The 18,317-nt window shown below is 37.3% G+C and overlaps 1 pseudogene; it reads left to right on the top strand.

Moving 5' to 3' along the window:
- The first annotated feature begins 7,740 nt into the window (after positions 1 to 7,740).
- LOC100618509 (E3 ubiquitin-protein ligase RBBP6-like) lies at positions 7,741 to 10,216 on the top strand (annotated as a pseudogene).
- Positions 10,217 to 18,317: the final 8,101 nt, after the last annotated feature.

The following is an 18,317-nucleotide window of genomic DNA, read 5'->3' as shown; positions in this document are numbered from 1 at the left end:
AAATAAAAAGAAGTTGGTGGTTGAAAAGGCTTCATATGAAAGGAAGACAGAATTATTAGCAAGGGCATTTCAGACACAGTCCGTGAAGTAGACGGGAAGACTTAATAGGTAAGCAAGTAATTCGTAAGCAACTAATTTATTCAAGAGGTAACACTGAAATAGTTAAAAAAAAAAAAGGCTGACATTTCCATAACATTGAAACTTAGGAGGACTTTTTTTTTTAATTTCATCTTGGAATCAATGCCATGTATTGATTCTAAGGCAAAAGAACAGTAAGGGCTGGGCAATAGGGGTGAAGTGACTTGCCCAGGGTCACACAGCTAGGAAGTGTCTGAAGCCAAATTTATAATATGAGAAGGGATTTCCTATTCTTACTGTGAACTCTCCAGTATAGCTTCAATCCCCCCAATGATGAGGCAAGGATAAGGTTTTCATTGCAAAATTCTCTCAGATAACAGACTCCCCAGATTTGGGTTTTGAACACAGGGAAGGGATTTCATGAGGTGATTCAAAATTGAAAAGGAAGAGAAGGGGGGGAGGGTTTTGGTGAAACAAAGGAGAAAAGAGATGGAGAACATCATGAAGAACCTTCTGATTGATTATCCAAGTGGTCCTGGGCTGTCCTTCATCTGCCAAGAGATGGGGAAGCAAACTCTTATCTGTGATAAGGGTGGAAAGGTAGATGACAGCAGTTGGTGGAGCAGCATTGCTATGATGTCACAGAACCCAAATATCCCAGCAAAATCCTTAGGGACTCAAAGCCTAGTCAAGAGCTTTTAGCAGATTCAAGCAAATCTTCTTCCTGAGTTTCTTTGAAAACCACCAGAAGATGCAGACTCTTTGGAAATCTGTAAACTGTGCTCAGCTAGAAGGCCATCCATGTAAGCCTGATAGGGCAAACCAGAGCATTGTCAGGATTGTTACCATTTTCAAGTGCATATTTCACGACATAAAAGAACTATTTTTATCTGGTGTATTAATATTCAAAATAAAATCATAACTTTTGATTTAAAATGAAAAAAAATCTTCCTGACTTCTAAGAGTATGCTGAGAAGAGGGGTGAAAAAAATGATTGGCAGTTTTCTCAACATTCACACTTAAAGAACATATTTCACACCCTCTCAAGCCTTTACCCAATCTGCTACACAGGGAAATGTAGGAGATTGCATTGACCTAGGTATGCAGCAGCAACTGAATCCATTACTTGATTCTCACTTGTTTCGAGTAAAATTTCAGCCTCTTGAGGTCCCAAGCTGTTTTAAAATTTAATTTTAGTCTCCACTGTTGAATATAGTGCACAGCATATCATAGACATTTGAATGTTTATAGTAATAAGTTCAATTATGCTCTTGCTATTGAATTTATGACCCTTGAAGTCAGGCTATAAAGAATACCTTACTAGATAGGAACTTAAGCTATTTTCATTATTGATTATTTCCAATATTCTCACTAAACCAGGGTTAAAGCAGTGATGAGGACTTTTAGAAATAGAATTTGCAGACTTTGGGAGCTAGTTATATAGATCGTTATGGATACATTATTTCTTTTAGTCCTCCCAATAAGACATTTTACTTTGCTAAACTTCAATGTCCTTATCTAAGAGATGATGGGAGTAGACCAGATGGGTAAGGTCCCTTCCAGTCCCAAATCTGTGATTTTCTGAATTCTTTAAGATAGATCTATAAGCACATTGTCTCCAATTTACAAACTGAGGCTCAGAGGTGGTTTCTTGGCTATAATCATGTAGTTAGTAAGTTTCAGGCTGCCTATCAAACTGAAGGTCTACAGAGACCTTGTGTTGTCCTCATTGTTGTATACCTAGGAAACCTAGATAGTCTATCAGCTCTGTGCTAGGAAATTGAAGGTCTTCCATTTAAACTGACTTGGGAATATTCTGAAGATTTCCTGGCAAGATAGGGTACTGGACCCTAAGGTCTTTTCTTGAGTTGAAGTGCCAAGCATTCAAACATTACTGCAGAGAGAGCAATTCTGAAGGACTGGCCACATTGTTAGAATGCCAAACACGTTTGCCTGAAAGGCTATCTTACAGAGGACTCAAACTAGGTAAGAATGTACATAAAGGTCAGAAGAAGCAATACAAGGACACTCTAAATGTCTCTCTGAAGAACTCTGGAACTGATTGTGAGACATGAGAATCACTGGCACAGAATCATCCAATATGTTATGTCTCTCTCAAAGAAGGCACTGTGCTTTATGAACAAAGCAGAATTGCAGTAGCTTAAAAGAAATGTGAGAAGTGAAAATTTAGAGACATATCCACCTCGTTTGGGCTATTTGTGCCAGACCTGTGGTAGAGACTTCCAAACTTATATTGGTGTGATCAGCCACAGTCATGTCATTTTGGTCTTCTTCATGTACAAAGGATAATAACCAATCAGGGGTAGAGTTGAACTCAGGTCTTTCTTGATTCCAGTTCTAGAGGTGTTTCTACTCTACTGCACTGCTCTCCCCATAGAAATATATAGAAGTCATAACAGATGAACTACGTGGGTGGAGGACCATTGCTAAACAAGTAAAAAACTATTCATGGAGCCAAGTCTAAGGCTGTACTAGGCTAATAATAAAGACAGGCTTAAGTGAGAGAAAAGCAAACCTGGGGACCTTGGAGCAAAAAACAAGACATTGAGAGTGCTAGGATCATGTTGTCAAACTAACACTGGCTTATTTCCCTGCAGTCCTTGGAAATAGCTTGTTGTTGTTGTCCTGGACTAAGCTAGGTCTTTCCTCCTCTCCCTCCCCCTTACATTTTGACTGAAGACAGCTGAGCTGTCTGTTCCTAACAATAGCATTAGGTAGACTGCTCTAAACTTGAGGAATCAAAAGGAAATGGATAGAGGATAGGACTGATTCTAGTCTTTCTGGTCATTTTGATTGTGCTGCTTTCCAAGATAAAATAAGTTCTGTTTCTGCATTGTAGATTATTTACTTTATATATTTTCCACAACAATTCTTTAAAAATCAAGGTGCTTCTTTCAACCCTAAAAAATGCTGCATCTGGGTGATCTCCAGTGATGAGCTAAAACTAATTCCTACCAACTGCTGGTTTAACCGGATTGTTAAATTTTCAATGTGAACATTTACACCTCAGGATGCAGCAAATGCTACAAATCAAAGCTTGGTTCAACAAATTGTTGTCTAGACATCAGAAAGTGATGAAAAAATGTTCTTTTACTAATATTTTCTTTTTCCCCAATTACATGTAAAAATCATTTTTAACCATTTAAAAAATTTTTTGAATTCTAAATTCTGTTCTTCATATTAACTCTTGTGATGTACCATCCTGTGTCAAACTGCTCTTTGACACAAACACCTCCCTTTCAAACAACAACAATATTCTCTTGGTATTAAGCACCTAATAAATGCTTTCCCATTCAAAATACAATTCTCTTTCTCCTTCCCATTCTCTTTCTCTCACTTCCTCTCCCCTCTCCTCCGTCCACACTTCCCTGAGATGGGAAGCAATCTGATATAGGTCTTACATGAGCAATCATGTAAAACATTTTTCCACATTAATCATTTTGTGGAAGAGATCTCAAAAGAAAAAAAAGAGTGAAATATAGTATGTTTTGGTCTGCATTCAGATTCCATCAGTTCTTTCTCTGAAGTCAGAGGTCGTTTTTCTTCAGGAGCCTCTGGACTTGTCCTAGATTACTGCATTGCTCAGAATAACTAAGCCATTCATGGTTGTTCATCAAAAAATATTGCTATCACTGCATACAATATTCTTCTGGTTCTATTCATTTGACTTTGCAACAGCTCCTATAAGTCTTTCCAAAATTTACTGAAGTTATCCTGCTCATCATTTCTTATAGCACAATAGTTTTCCATCACAATCATATACTACAACTCAGGTAGCCATTCCCCAGTTGACAGACAACTCCTCAATTTCCATTTCTTTGCTACCACAAAAAGAATTGCAATAAATATTTTTGTACAAATAGGCCATTTTATCTCTTTTAAAAATCTTTTGGAGATTCAGACCTAGTTAGTAGTATTGCTAGACCAAAAGATGTGCACAGGTTTAGGGCTTTTTGAGCATAGGTCCAAATTGCTCTGCAGAATGGTTGGATTGGATCCAACTCTACCAAGAGTGCATCAGTGTTTCCATTTCCCTATATCTCCAACATTTACCATTTTCTTTTTTTGTCATATTGATCAATCAAATAGATGTGAGGTATAGCAAGGGAGAGAATGATTGATATCTTCCTTGTATCCCCAAGTGCTAAAGTGTGTCTCAGAGATAGCAAGATTCTTTTGATAGAATTATACAAGCATGGGCATAAAATCTCCAAGGCAAAATTACAGTGGGTTTTGCCTCAAGTGCAATATCTTGGATTTGTGTTATCTGAGCATTCCAGAAGTATCACACAAAAAAAGAATAGCAAACATCCATAAACTGAATGCTCCTAAGACCAAAAAGCAACTCAGAGCTGTTTTTGAAACAACAGGTTTCTGTAGGCAATGGATACCTGGATATAGTGAATTAACAAAGTGTTTAACAGACTTAACCAGGAATAAAGAACCAGAGCCTCCAAAACTAAAACCTGAACATCTGCAAGCCTTAAGTAAGCTTAAAGAATCCATTTTATCTGCTCCTGCTTTGGGTATCCTGGACTATACAAAACCATTTCCACTGTTTGTAAATGAAACTAAAGGTATTGCTTCTGGTGTACTGCCAAAGACTTTAGAACAAAGTTATTGTCCAATTGGATATTATAGTTGTCAGCTGAGAACTGAGGTTCTCATTAATTGAACTCATTAGTTGACCAGGGTATCATAATTCCCTGTAAATCTGGATACAATACTCCCATCCTGCCTGTTAAAAAAAAACAAAATTGGGGCCCGATGGCAAGCATCTCTATAGATTCATACAGGATTTGAGAGCTGTGAACAATCACGTTATAAAGGGACACCCTGTAGTTTCCAACATAAATACTGTTTCTTCTTTTCCTAGTACAGTTACATACTTTACAGTGGTAGAGTTGTGTTCAGCTTTCTTTTCTATACCTAGATATGAAGATTCCAGGCATATCTTTGCTTTCACCTAGAAGGGCTCTAAGTGGACGTGGATTCATTCACCCCAGGGGTAGGTAGAAAGTCTCAGTTTATTTGCACAAATTTAGAGCCAAGACACAGATAACATAAAATTTAAAAACAGTAAATTAATCAAACACATAGATGATTTGCTCTTGGCATCACCAAATGCCTCAGCATGTGAAGAAGATAATAAGCATCTTTTGAAACTGCATAAAAGAGGGCACAAGATCTCAAAAGGAAAAGGTTCAGTAGTATCTCCCCAAAGTAGACTATTTGGGGTTTGTTTGACTGCTGATACCTGTTCTATTTATCCCAAGCACATTGAAAATATTCAAAAATTGAGCACTCCTACCACTAAGAAACAGTTAAGAGCAATTTTAGGATCAACAGGGTTTTGTAGACAATGGATCCCTTGCTATGATGATATTCCTAATCCCCTTATAGCACTAACAAGAGATTCAGTCCCTGAACCACTTAAATTAGAGGCAGAACATCTGTCATCTCTGTCAAATCTAAAATAGCTATCTTGTCTGCCCCTGCTCTAGCATCCCAGATTACAACAAGCCATTTACTTTGTATGTACATGATCAGAGAGGGGTAGCTTCAGGTGTTTTAACTCAAACTTTAGAACCTTCTCAGAATCCAGTTGCTTATTGTTTGGTCCAGCTGGACCAAGTAGCTTCACGAGGAGCACCACCATGTCTTAGAGGTATAGCTGCCACAGCTTTACTAGTAACAAAAATTGTTAATCTGGTATTGGGATGCCAATTAACAATTATGTGCCCACATGAGGTAGAAGCATTGTAGCTAAGGCATAGAACATAGGCATTTTCTGATCAGCAAATTACAAGGTATGAAATAATCTTGTTAAACAATGGAAATATCACTTTAAAGCGCTGTACAACACTTAACCCTACCACCTTGCTTCCAGATTTACTAATTTCAGGAGAACTGTTACACAGTTGTGAAAGATTAGTGTCCATCACTGAAAAGCCTTGAGATAAACTCTTGGACACCCCTTTAGACAACCCAGATCTAGTCTTATTTACTGATGGTTCTTCTTTAATGAGGGATGACATATGCTACACTGGAGCTGCTGAAGTCACAGAATTTGCCACTGAGTGGTCAGCTTCACTACCCTCAAATATAAGTGCTCAAGGTATAGAACCTATAGCCCTGAAAAATGCCTTTATAATTGCCAAAGATAAAAAGGCAACAATTTATACAGATTCTAGATATGTTTGGAATTTTCCATTCAGTGGGTATACTATGGCTCCAAAGAGGATTTTTAACCTCAGCTGGAAAATCAATAGCTAATGCAGAAATCATTAATGAAATTGTTTCTGCTCTCCAGCTGCCCAAAGCCCTAGTTTGTTGTTCTGCCCATACAGGTGGCACTGACCCTGTCTCTAGGGGAAATGACTAAGCAGATACCACTGCAAAGCTAGTGGCCTGAATTAATTTTAACATTAACAACCACTGATGACTTAAATTTATCATTTTCCTATAAGGAAAAGGATGTGGAAAAATGAAAGCAAAAATTTAAAGCAAAATAGTTTAATGGGTATTTGTATCATCTGAAGAAAAACCCCTGATTCCTAGAAGTTTCGATCACCAAATTTGCCAATCTGTTCATAAAAATTGTCACTTTGATACCCAGGGATTCATGGACTCTGTTAAAAGAATATGGATAGCCCTGGTATAACTACTATAGCCTCTAGAGTGTGAACAGTTTGCTCTACCTGCCAAGCATATAACCAAAACACCTTTCATGGCAAAGCTTTTGGTAGGCATCCTCTGACTTAAACACCTTTTGAGCACCTGCAGATAGATTTCATAACAATGCCAAAGGCTGGACATTATAAATTTTATCTGGTCATAGTAGATCAACTGACCAAATGGCCAGAAGCATTGCCTACAGCACAAGGCACATCAGTCTTCAAGTTTCTGAAGGCATGTCACTAGGCATGTCAATCTCCCAAAACACTCAATTATGGAGATTTCAACATGTTTATCTCCTAATAGAATCACAGAAGGCATTGTAAAAAGGGAATTAACATTCCATTTCTTTTCTTTAATGTAATCAGTCAGAAACTTGAAGACCCTTTAACATGGATTGCAAGGAAGTTCACACCCTCAGAGATAGGAAGTTCACACTCCTGGAGAAATGGGAGAACTAGTAGGTAGAAAAAGAGGTTTGTAAAGCCAGACCAGAGGGCTGGAATTGATTTCTTGGTTAGGGGCTCTGGTTGAAGCAAGAGTCTTGTTCTGGTGGCCCTTGCTGAAGGGACTCTCAGACTCTGAGACGGATTCCTGATTTGGTGACTAGGGCCAAAGGAGACACTTATTCTGGGGACCCTTGTGTTCTTCTGACTGGAGATTTGGAACTTTGTTGGAGGTGAACTGGGTTACTTCAGAGTAGCACTTAGGGTATTTAGCTAAACTTCTCCCTACCTCCAAACTCCCTTTCCCCCTACCCTCCTACTCCCATCTACCCTTGAAGTGATTTGAGTATTGGAGGGTGGGTTCTTTGTTCAGAACCCCATTTTGGGGAGAGGGCAATAAGGCCCAAGTTTCCCTCAGTTTCTGAGTGTTTTTGTGTTTGTACACATCTCCTAAATTTATAAAAACACATACTTCAGTGTCACATCTCATCACTGAGCCTTAGGAACTTTTGGCACCATGTCCTGTGTGCATTATAAATTTTTCTCCAAAGTCAACTATGATACCATTATCTTTGATGGACCCCACATCTCTGTGTGTGATTTGAAGAAGCAAATCATGAAGAAAGAGAAACTCAAGGTTACTAACTGTGAGCTACAGATCAGCAATGCAGACACAGAAGAAGAATACACAGCTGATGATGCCCTGATTCACAGGAATGTCTCCATTATTGTAAGAAGAGCTCCTGTTGGAGGTATTGTAGCTACGAGCAGGACATATGTTTTAGATCTAACTAAACGAGTGAGTAGAACCTCAAAAGCAAAACTAATGCATTGAGAAGACAGTTTGATGTGCCTAGTAATGTTCCACAGGAGGCGAAAAAGGAAACTCAAATGAAGATTGACTCTTCTGCATCTGCTCCTGTGGCCCAGTATATAAAGTTTGCAAATCTGACTGAAACTATTGATTCTGAAGAAGACAAAATTAAAGAAATGATGATACAGTCTGTCCACGAATATGATCCAATCAATTACATGAAGACACCTCTGGGTTCACCTCCACCATCTTATACCTGTTTCTGGTGTGGTATACCTGGACATTACATAAAGAATTGTCCAACCAAAAGGGATAAAAACTTTGAACCAGTTCCCAGAATGAAAAAGAGTACTAGAATTCCTAGAAGTTTTATGATGGAGGTGAAAGATCCAAACATGAAAGGTGCCATGCTTACCGATACTGGAAAATATGTAATCCCAACCATAGATGCAGAGGCATATGCCAGGGGGAAGAAAGAAAAACCACCTTTCCTACCAGAGGAACCGTCATCTTCATCAGAAGAGGATGACCTTATCCCAGATGAATTGCTATGTCTAATCTGCAAAGATATAGTAACTGATGCCATTGTCATAACTTGCTGTGGAAACAGTTATTGTGACATGTATAAGAACAGCATTGCTAGAATCAGATGAACATACATGTCCCACTTGTCATCAGAATAATGTATCTCCTGATGCTTTAATTGACAACAAATTTTTGCACCGGGCTATTAATAACTTCAAAAATGAAAACGTTTATACAAAAAGGTTTCAAAATAAAGTATGCCCAACCCCATCTCCAAGACCGCTGATGAGACCTCCAATTTCAGAACAACAGGACCCTTTGATGATTCCAGTGACATCTGTATCTATTCATGCTGCTACTTCTTCTATAGCATCATCCATGATGCCTAATCAGTCTTCCTATCCTCTGCTGCACCTATAAATCAACCTTCTACTGCAGCACCAGTTCCCGATATAACTGCCACAGTGTCCATATCTGTCCATTCAGAAAAACCAGATGGGCCTTTCTGTGATCCTGATAATAAAATTATACCTGCTGCAACTTTGGTATCAGATCATCCTAAAGTTCCTTCATCAATAGCAATTAGTGCACTAATGGAAGAAAAGGGCTATCAGGTACCTGTACTTGGAGCACCTTATTTGATTGGGCAGTCCTTTTGGCATGGACAGTTGATAACTACAACTGGTTCAACAAGAATAAATGCTGCTCATTCTGCTGCTGCTGGTAGACCTGGTTGGGAACAAAGCATAAATCGAGGGCAACATCTTGGTGAATATTCACAGAGGACTCAAGGCCCATCACTACCAGCAACACCTGTACCACCACTCTTTTGTATCTACCACCTCCTCCCACATTTCCTCTCCCTCTAGGTGTTCCATCACTTCAGTTCCCTCCTCAATTTCCACCTGGGCAACCACCACCAGCTAGCTACAGTGTCCCTCCTCCAGGTTTCCCTCCAGCACCTACAAATTTATCAGCACCTTGGGTATCAACAGCAGTATAAACAGATCCTTCAAATACTATCCCAAACAATACACCTCTCCCTTTATCCAGGGAAGAGTTCTACAAAGAGAAAAGAAGACTAAAAGAGAAGGAAAAGAAAAAGTCCAAACGCGATTTTGCTAAGAAATTGACGGAATACAAAAAGATTCCAAAGGAGCATAGATGCTCATTTTTTCAAAATTGCAATCTGGTTCCTCACATTCCCCTTCCTTTTCTGGAACCTTTAGGCATTCATACTGTCTGTATCCCAGAAGAGGCAGAGGGGAAAAGTCGAAATTATCATTCAAGATCCAGGTCTCATAAATATCACTGCTCCAGATCAAGGTTGCCCCCATATAGGTGATATCATTCACGATCAAGATCCCCTCCAGTTTTTAGGGGACAGTCTCCTAACAAACAGAATATACCTCAAGGAGAAACAGGTCACTACAGTCGCAATAGAGGTGGCAATTACCCAGAAAAGCTTTCAGTAAGAGATGGTCACACCATGAAGGACAGTGCCAAGTCAAAAGAGAAGGAGCATGAAAATCCATCAGGAGATGGAAAGTGCAACAAACAGAAGACACACCAAAAGAGAAGAAAGGGGGAAGAAAATGAAGGATTTCCTAACATAGAGTTGCTACAGAGTTCTAAAAAACGAAGGAAGTGTTAATTCCCTTCTCACAATCTTAAGTCTTCACCTGTGAAATGATCTGGAAAAGGCAAAAGCAAATCATGCAATATCTTTGCCAAGAAAACCCAAATGGAATCAAAAGAACTGGGCACAACTGAAATAACCAAACAACAACAATTCTACAGTGTGACTCACTTCAGCAATTGTAAAGAAGAGAAAAGTTCTCTCTATTGAATAGAAAATACTCCATTAAGAAATATAAATGTTATAGTTTTTTCTTTAGGGATCAAAAGACATGAGAGTTTGTTGTTAGCCATTGATTATAATGAACATGAAAATTATTTCTATTGTTGTAGGATGTTTCATACAAATCAAAGGAAAAAATTGATGAAAAGCAGGGTGTCAAGTTTTAAGTTATTAATACCTATGCAGTGGGAAAAGCACCAGATAGGGAATAATATCAGTAATAATAATCAGTTATAGATCTGATTGCCTTGGCTCATTAATTCTTGTTTAGACTTTTAACAGTTAAAGTACTGAGTATATTCATATAGTGCTTAATAAATGCTTATTGACTTGCTGGTTTACATTCACTTTTGAATCCCCCAAATATTTATTTATCAGGGATACAAAATCATATGATTCGCATGCTTACATAGTTATATGTATGAACACATGAAGATGTGTAGGCAAGCAATCATTGAGGTTGTGGGGTGACATACTAAAAGACCAAATGCCTGGTCTAAATTTGAGTCAATCAAACAAAGGCTCACAGAAACACCTACTGCTTACTTAGACAGAATAACTGTCTAGGATGCCTAGGATGGATTTAAAAGGCACTCCTATCGAAAATCCAGACTTGGTGTCATTCACTGATTGTTCTTCATATTTGTGTAATGGAATTAGATGTACAGGTGCCACAGTTGTCACAGAATTTAAGATACTGTGGTATGGCATCATTACCTAGTAACCTTAGTGCTCAAGGGGCAGAGTTGGTTGCTTTGAAGCAAGCATGTCTTCTAGCTGAGGGTAAAAGTGCAAATATTTATACAAACTCTCATTATGCATTTTTTGTATGTCATGCTACAGAACAGATCTGGAAACAATGAGGTTTTATTACTGCATCAGAAAAACCAATTGCTCATGCAGAAATAATAACTGAGTTGTTGGATGCTATCCAAAAACCTAAACAGCTAGCGGTGATCCATTGTAGAAGTCATACTTATGGCAGAGATTCAGTTTCTAAAGGAAATCATAGAGCTGAAATAATAGCAAAATTTACAGCCAGGAATGCTCCAATGTATGTAATGAATTTGTCAACTATTGAATCTGATGATATAGAAAAAGCTTATGTAGACTCAGAAATTCAGACGTGGAAGGAGAAATTTGTAACAAGAAAAGAACATAGAATATGGGTTGCAGACACTGGGAAACTGTAGTTACCAAAAGACTTGTATACCTATTTGTGTCAAGTCAGCCACACAAAAGATCATTTCGGTACTCGAGCTGTAGTTGACTCTGTTAGAGGCAACAGGTAGTTCCTGGAATAAGTACTGTAGCAAATAAGATCTGTACAAGCTGTTATGTTTGCCAAAAATTCAACCAAGGGGCATTCAGGCAGAAAGGTTTAGGTGGTAGACATTTAGCATGTTGTCCATTTGAGAGTCTGCAAATTGATTACATCAGCTTGCCAAAAGCTGGAAGATACAAGTTTTGTCTGGTAATTGTGGACAGATTAATTAAGTGGCCTGAAGTGTTTCCATCAAATTCAAATACAGCTAGCTTTGTGGTAAAAGTTTTGATTAAAGAAATTATTCCTAGATTTGGAGTACCACTTACCATAGACTCTGATAAGGGATCTCATTTCACCCAGGATATCCTGAAAAGAGTCTATGACAATCTAGGAACAACACCCAAATATCATGTTCCTTATCACCCACAAAGTTCAGGTCAAGTGGAGTATGTAAACAGGGAACTCAAGACTATATGGGGAAGATCTGTGCTGAAACTCATCTAAAATGACCTGATATTCTTCCCATAGCTTTGTTTTACCTACATACAAGACCAAGAGCATATTTACATGTATCATCCTATGAAATGCTCTTTGGACATACTCCATTATAGGCAAAGACTTGCAAGACAGTCTATTCATCTCTCTTAGGAGGAAATTGCCAACTTGCTTCTTACTTAAGTGCTTTACAACAACGTCTTAAAGAATTACATGATATGGGAGTATTGATCCAAGCTGGTCCATTGGATTATTCTCTACCATAATTTCAAACCAGGAGATATGGCATATGTCAAAAATTTTGCTAAAACATCAGCAACACAAGAGAGTCGGTTAGGTCCTTACACCATTGTGTTAGTTTCTCCATCTTCAGTAAAAGTTTTGGGTAATGATTCATGGCATCATTGTTCACATATAAAATTAGCAAATGATATTAATAATGAAAATGTACAAATCATTGAAGAAGTAATTGAAGAAGAATAAATTGTGGAAGCTGAGAATCATCAGTCAAATTGAGTCTGCAGTCAGAAAGATCAGTAAGGAGAGAACCATTCCAGTGGAAGAGGACAATGCAGATCAAGAGGAGAATTCAGGAACTTAATGGACATTGTTAATAGACTGGAAGGACTTATAAATATTGAGACAATGACTTTGAGGAAATTTATAATGAAGAGGATCACAGGATTAATGGACTAATGAATTAAGAAAATTGGAGTAATGTATTATAACACAAAATAACATAACATATTCACAAACAAACATTCATAAATACATTTACTACCATGGAGTTGGAGAAGAATAATTCTTCAAGCAAGATGAGATGAAAAGATATGGAAAGATCTGAAGGAATGGTAAGTATATTACATGCAACAGTAACATAACACTAACATAACAGTAACACTGACATATCACTAACCAAACAACATAACAGCAAAAAATAACAACATAAAACATAAACACAAATATATAGATATGGTTAGGTTACACTGATTCACTATTTGAATGAGTGAAACAATGTATAGCTAGGTTACTAACAATGTTATAATTAGTTATAAATTAGTTAATAACAAAAATAGTTATTTAGTTTAGTATAGGAATATAGGTAGACAGGAGAATTTTGAAGTTAAGGATTTAGTTAGATAGGATTAAAGTAAATTAAATAAGGTAAGATACTGGCTTACATTAAAACATATATAACATACATTACATAACACAAATGACATATAACATAATATATCAAACAAAATTGTAAATGCATATGTAAATATATGTAAATAGTGTGTATAATAGGATTGTAAAATTAATTGCATTCTAGTGTATGTATATGCATGTGTAACATGTGTGTATTGTGTGTATAAATATTAAGTATATGTGCATATTGTATTGTGTTCTATATATGTATGTGTACATTTTATGTAAATAGATCACTTATGTATAATTTTATCTATAGTTACATGTATTTTGTAAGAGAGGAGCTGGACTCCTGCCAGCAGAAAAGAGAGATGCAGATCTGGCAAGCTGGAGAATTTTGTAGGAATGGCGGAAGGGCAGAAAGGAGAGAGAATTCTGAGGAAAGGAGAGGAAGTGAGCTGATCTGAACAGTTGGAAAGATTCTTCTCCACTCTGAGAAGCTACCAGGAAGGTGGACTGGATGGATCTCTGAATCAGCACTCATCTCTTCTTGTGAAAGCTTGACCCAATACCCCAAGAAGACAACTAAGTGAATAGGACTTCAACTGGAAGCTGTTCACTAGAAAAAAGATTTCCTCCAGATCCCCTAAAGTCCTGGATTGGTTACAGTTGCCAAGGCAGCTAGAAAGCCAGGGCTTCTTCATTAACCAGGGGATCAGATCAGCAAACCCTGATCTGCCAGACTTTTGGAGAAGGGGTTTCAGTTATTCTAGGGACCCCCTGTTCCCTCTTCCCTTCTGCCTCATTCCTAAACTCATCTCCCCTATCCTTTGCCTTGTTCCCTTAAAATAAAACAGTTTTAATAAGAACAAGTGACTGACTCCATCACATCTAGAGAGAGACTTGAAGTTGGGGGGAGGGAAGTAACATTCCTCTTCCCAGGGAGAAAGAAGCTAACTGTGTCAAGCCTGTTTAGCCAAGGTCTCTGAGGGAACAGAAGTTAAGATCTTGAAAGGCAACCAGAGGGGGTTTGTCAGGGAGAGCTGAGAGGGAAGACAGTCCATCCTTTCTCTCTCTACTTGACTCTACTCCATCTTTACCTCACTCTGGTCCTGACACAGCAGGGAGGGAAGATTCCATTCTCTCCCTTCTCTTTGCATTAGTGAGATTTGCATAAGTGGGTTTAATGAAAACATTAAATTTCTTTGTAAATTTCTTTGTAATTTATTTTTTTTAATTTTTTTAATTTCTTTGTAAAATTTATGCAATGTTGTGTTTCTTGTAATTTTCAAAAAATTTTCTCTAAGTTTGCTGTTATGCATTACAATATTAGTAGCATGTTCTGTATGAGTTGGTAAGAGTAGTATTTATGAGTTTAATGTTTGCATAAAAGTTGTGTTTATCTTTTGATGTTATTTGCTTGTTGTACTTTTGCATATGTTTGATCTGTGTTGTGAATTTTAGATTTACTCCACCCTGCTTAGTCTAGCAATCAGGAATGTATACACCCCTATTTAAGGATTAAGTGTTGAGGAGGATGGCCTATGACAGATATGTGCTAGCAAGTGACAAATCAGAAACAACTGACAGACCCCCTGGGCTGTCCTAAGTCAAGCTTAAGCTACCATTGGTACATGTGAGACATAGGAAGTGATGTAAAAAAAAAGTCTATATATTTAGTGTCATTTCCTCTTGCCTCTCTCTTTGGCAGCGGAGACATTGAGCTCTGGGCCTCTCTCTTTCTCTCTCTCTCTCTCTCTCTCTCTTTCTCTCTCTCTCTCTCTCTCTCTCTCTGACATTGGGTTCAGCAGCAGTGTGGCCGGTGGCAGCATTGTCTTGGTGTGCTTGTAGCTCTTGTCCAGGTTTGGTGGTGAGGGTCCTTAGTGTGGTGGCTTGGAGAAGCTCAATAAAGTGGGTCAGATGAAGTGTCTTCCCTGAGCTCTCTCAGAGTTTACTGGAAGCAGAGCTAGTTTTAATCTTAGAAGAGGCCTTGTGGCTGAGGTCTCTGAACTTCCCTTGGTTTAGGCTAGGCTGGAGAAATCTTATACCCCTTTCTCTCTCTTCTTCTTCTTAATTCCTTCCCTCTATATTAATTAAACCACAATAAAATTCCAAAACTGACTTGAATATTTTTATTGGGATTTGAATTAATTCCTGGTGACCATTAGTAATATATATTAGTCAAAAAACCCTAAATTTATCCCTTACAGTGTTTGAAATTTGCACTTGCTCATAATTTAATTCCCTTTTTTCCTTTTCTTGATAAAATCCCTAGAATAGGATAGTATTAGATAGCTTAAGATAGTTGAGGGAAGGTTGTTTGTTATTTTGGGTAGATATTTTAAAAGTTTAGGTAATATGTAGTTAGTTAGTGTACAAATGCCAAAACAGTGTTCTCAACATGATTTTGGCTTTGTGCACAGGGGCGACTGTAGCAAGGGAGAGAATGATTGACAGGTCTTGAGTCATAGAATCTTGCCTGAGCTAGTTGGATCAGAATTCCAAAGAACAGTTTTGCCAACTGCCACTCTGGATCTGAAAGGTGAAGGTGGAAGGTGTATAGCAGAGACATCCTGGAAATCCATCCATCAAGCAACTGGCCTTTGAGGATCTACTGACTTTGGTGAGAGGAAATCTCCAGTCTTCTGGTGGACAGTTACTGGAGAGCAGTCTTCTACTTTGCTGAGACCATCTGAGAATACCATACCTGGGATTCATGAAATCTGATAAACCATTAACTCTGTGTGTGAGATTTGGGTTTGCTGTGGGATTTAACCTTGATAGTCTTTAGTTAGATAAGTAGTCAGAGTAAGCTTAATTAGATAATTATATAGAGAGGGATAAGAGTCAGATGCTAACCTTTTCCCCTTATTCCATTCCCCAAACCTTTCCCTTACCAGTTAATAAATTCAATTTTATTTATATCTGCTTTCTCCCTCTGTATAAACTTCCTTTCCCCCTTTCCTAAAAATTATAATAACAGAGGTGGTACCTCAGAGTTGTTTTAATTTTCCTTTCTCTAATCAAGAGTAATGTAGAGTATTTTTTATGACTATAGAAGATTTTGATTTCTTCATTTGAAATTTGAGTTTTCATATCCTTTGGTCATTTATCAATTGAAGATCTTTGTCAGGGATTCTTGCTACAAAAATTTCCCCCCAGTTTTCTGCTTTCCTTCTAATGGTGATAGAAATTGGTTTTGTTTGTACAAAAACTTTTAAATTTAGTATAATCAAAATTATCCAATTTATATCTTGTAAAGCTCTCTATTTCTTGTTTGGTCAAAAATTCTTCTCTTATGCATAGATATGACAGGCAAACTATTCTATGCTCCCCTAATATGTTTACAGTATCAGCATTTATTTCTAAATCCTGTGCCTTATCTTGTCTGAGATCCCAAATCTCCCAGTCTCTGTTGTATTATTTTCTAATTTTCTGAAGTTTTTTGTCAAATAGTGAATTCTTGTCCCAAAAGCTTCTGATTTATCAAACACTAAATTACTGTGGTCATTAGTTTCTCTATATTGTGTATCTAATCCATTCTACTGGTTCACCATTCTATTTCTTGGCTAGTATCAGACTATTTTGATGATTACCACTTTGTAATATAACTTGAGATATAATACTAGGCCAACTTTCTTCAAAGTTTTTTTTTATTGATTCTCTTGATATTTTTCACCTTTCATTTTTCCAGGAGAATTTTTGTTATCATTTTTTCTACCTCTATAAAAGTTTTGGGGCAATTTGATTGGTATGGGACTGAATAAGTAGATTCATTTAGGTAAAATTATAATTTTTATTATATTTGTCATCTTTCATTGATTAAAATGGAATTTCTTTTTCTATCTGGGCTTTGAGAAAATGTTAATGCATGTTAAATTTAAAGCTATGTCATTTACTTTTTTGTTTGGAAAGTTGATTGTTATATGTTTGCCAACACAATCTTGGTTACATTCCTGTGGTAAGCATATGCTTAGACAACATGAAACAATACTAGATTTGGGGTGAGAAGACCTCAATTCAGATCCCAATTCTGCCAAATTGTAATTATGGGAAAGTCATTTAACTCCTCTATGTCTTAGCTTTCTTATCTGTAAAAAGAGGCCATCAAGTTAGATGGTTTGCAAGATCTCCTTCAGTTCTATCATTCTGTGAGACTAAATTTTAGTATTAGCCTGTGTTAAATATATTTAGTACCCATAATTTCATCAATGTGGGATCTCCCTCCATCCAAGCAAATTGTAATCTACCTCTAACTTATAATCATAGAATTTCCTGAGGAAAAGAGAGGTTGTGATTTCCCCATAGTCACCTAGTTGATATATATCAAAGGAGGAATTTGAACACCAAACTTCTTGACTCCAACTCTAGCACTCAATCCACTATGCCATGTTTTCTTTCTGAGGTTAGTAACAACAACCAACATTTATATAATGTCTTGAGTTTTTTTTCACCATTACCTCGGCCTATCTTCACAATAATCTTGTAAGCTATTATCTCCTTTCTACAGATGAGAAAACTAGGGAGATTAATTGTTTACATTTTTCCTAGGATCTCACACCTCATAAGTGTCTGAAGCAGGACTAGAACTCAAATCTTCCTGACTCCAAGTCCAGCACTGGTACCCTGGTACAGCAACTTGATAGAATAGAAGGAGACCAAGACTCAGAAAAGAGTCTGGATTTGAATTCTGGATCTAATACTTAATAGTTATGGACATGTCCATTAGCCTCTCTGAATCTCTGTTTTTACACCTTTAAAATGGAACAGTTGATGTCTCTAGTATTTACCTCAGAGGATTATTGTGAAGGTCAAATGTATGAACTTTTGTAAAGATTAAAATACTATATAAATGTTGGACTCTATTATAAAGGATAATCTCTCTGTAAAGTAAGTTCACACAAACCATTCCAACAGCAAACAGAAACTGGGTCTGGATTATTACTTTGAATTATCTGTGCTACTGTTCCATGTTAAGGTGTATAGCTGAGTACAGAAGGG

The sequence above is a fragment of the Monodelphis domestica genome, chromosome 2, assembly GCF_027887165.1.
Source record: "Monodelphis domestica isolate mMonDom1 chromosome 2, mMonDom1.pri, whole genome shotgun sequence".
In the NCBI taxonomy this organism is placed as follows: Eukaryota; Metazoa; Chordata; class Mammalia; order Didelphimorphia; family Didelphidae; genus Monodelphis; species Monodelphis domestica.
The sequence above is the reverse complement of the archived record's forward strand: the minus strand, read 5'-3'. Positions and strand labels throughout refer to the sequence as shown.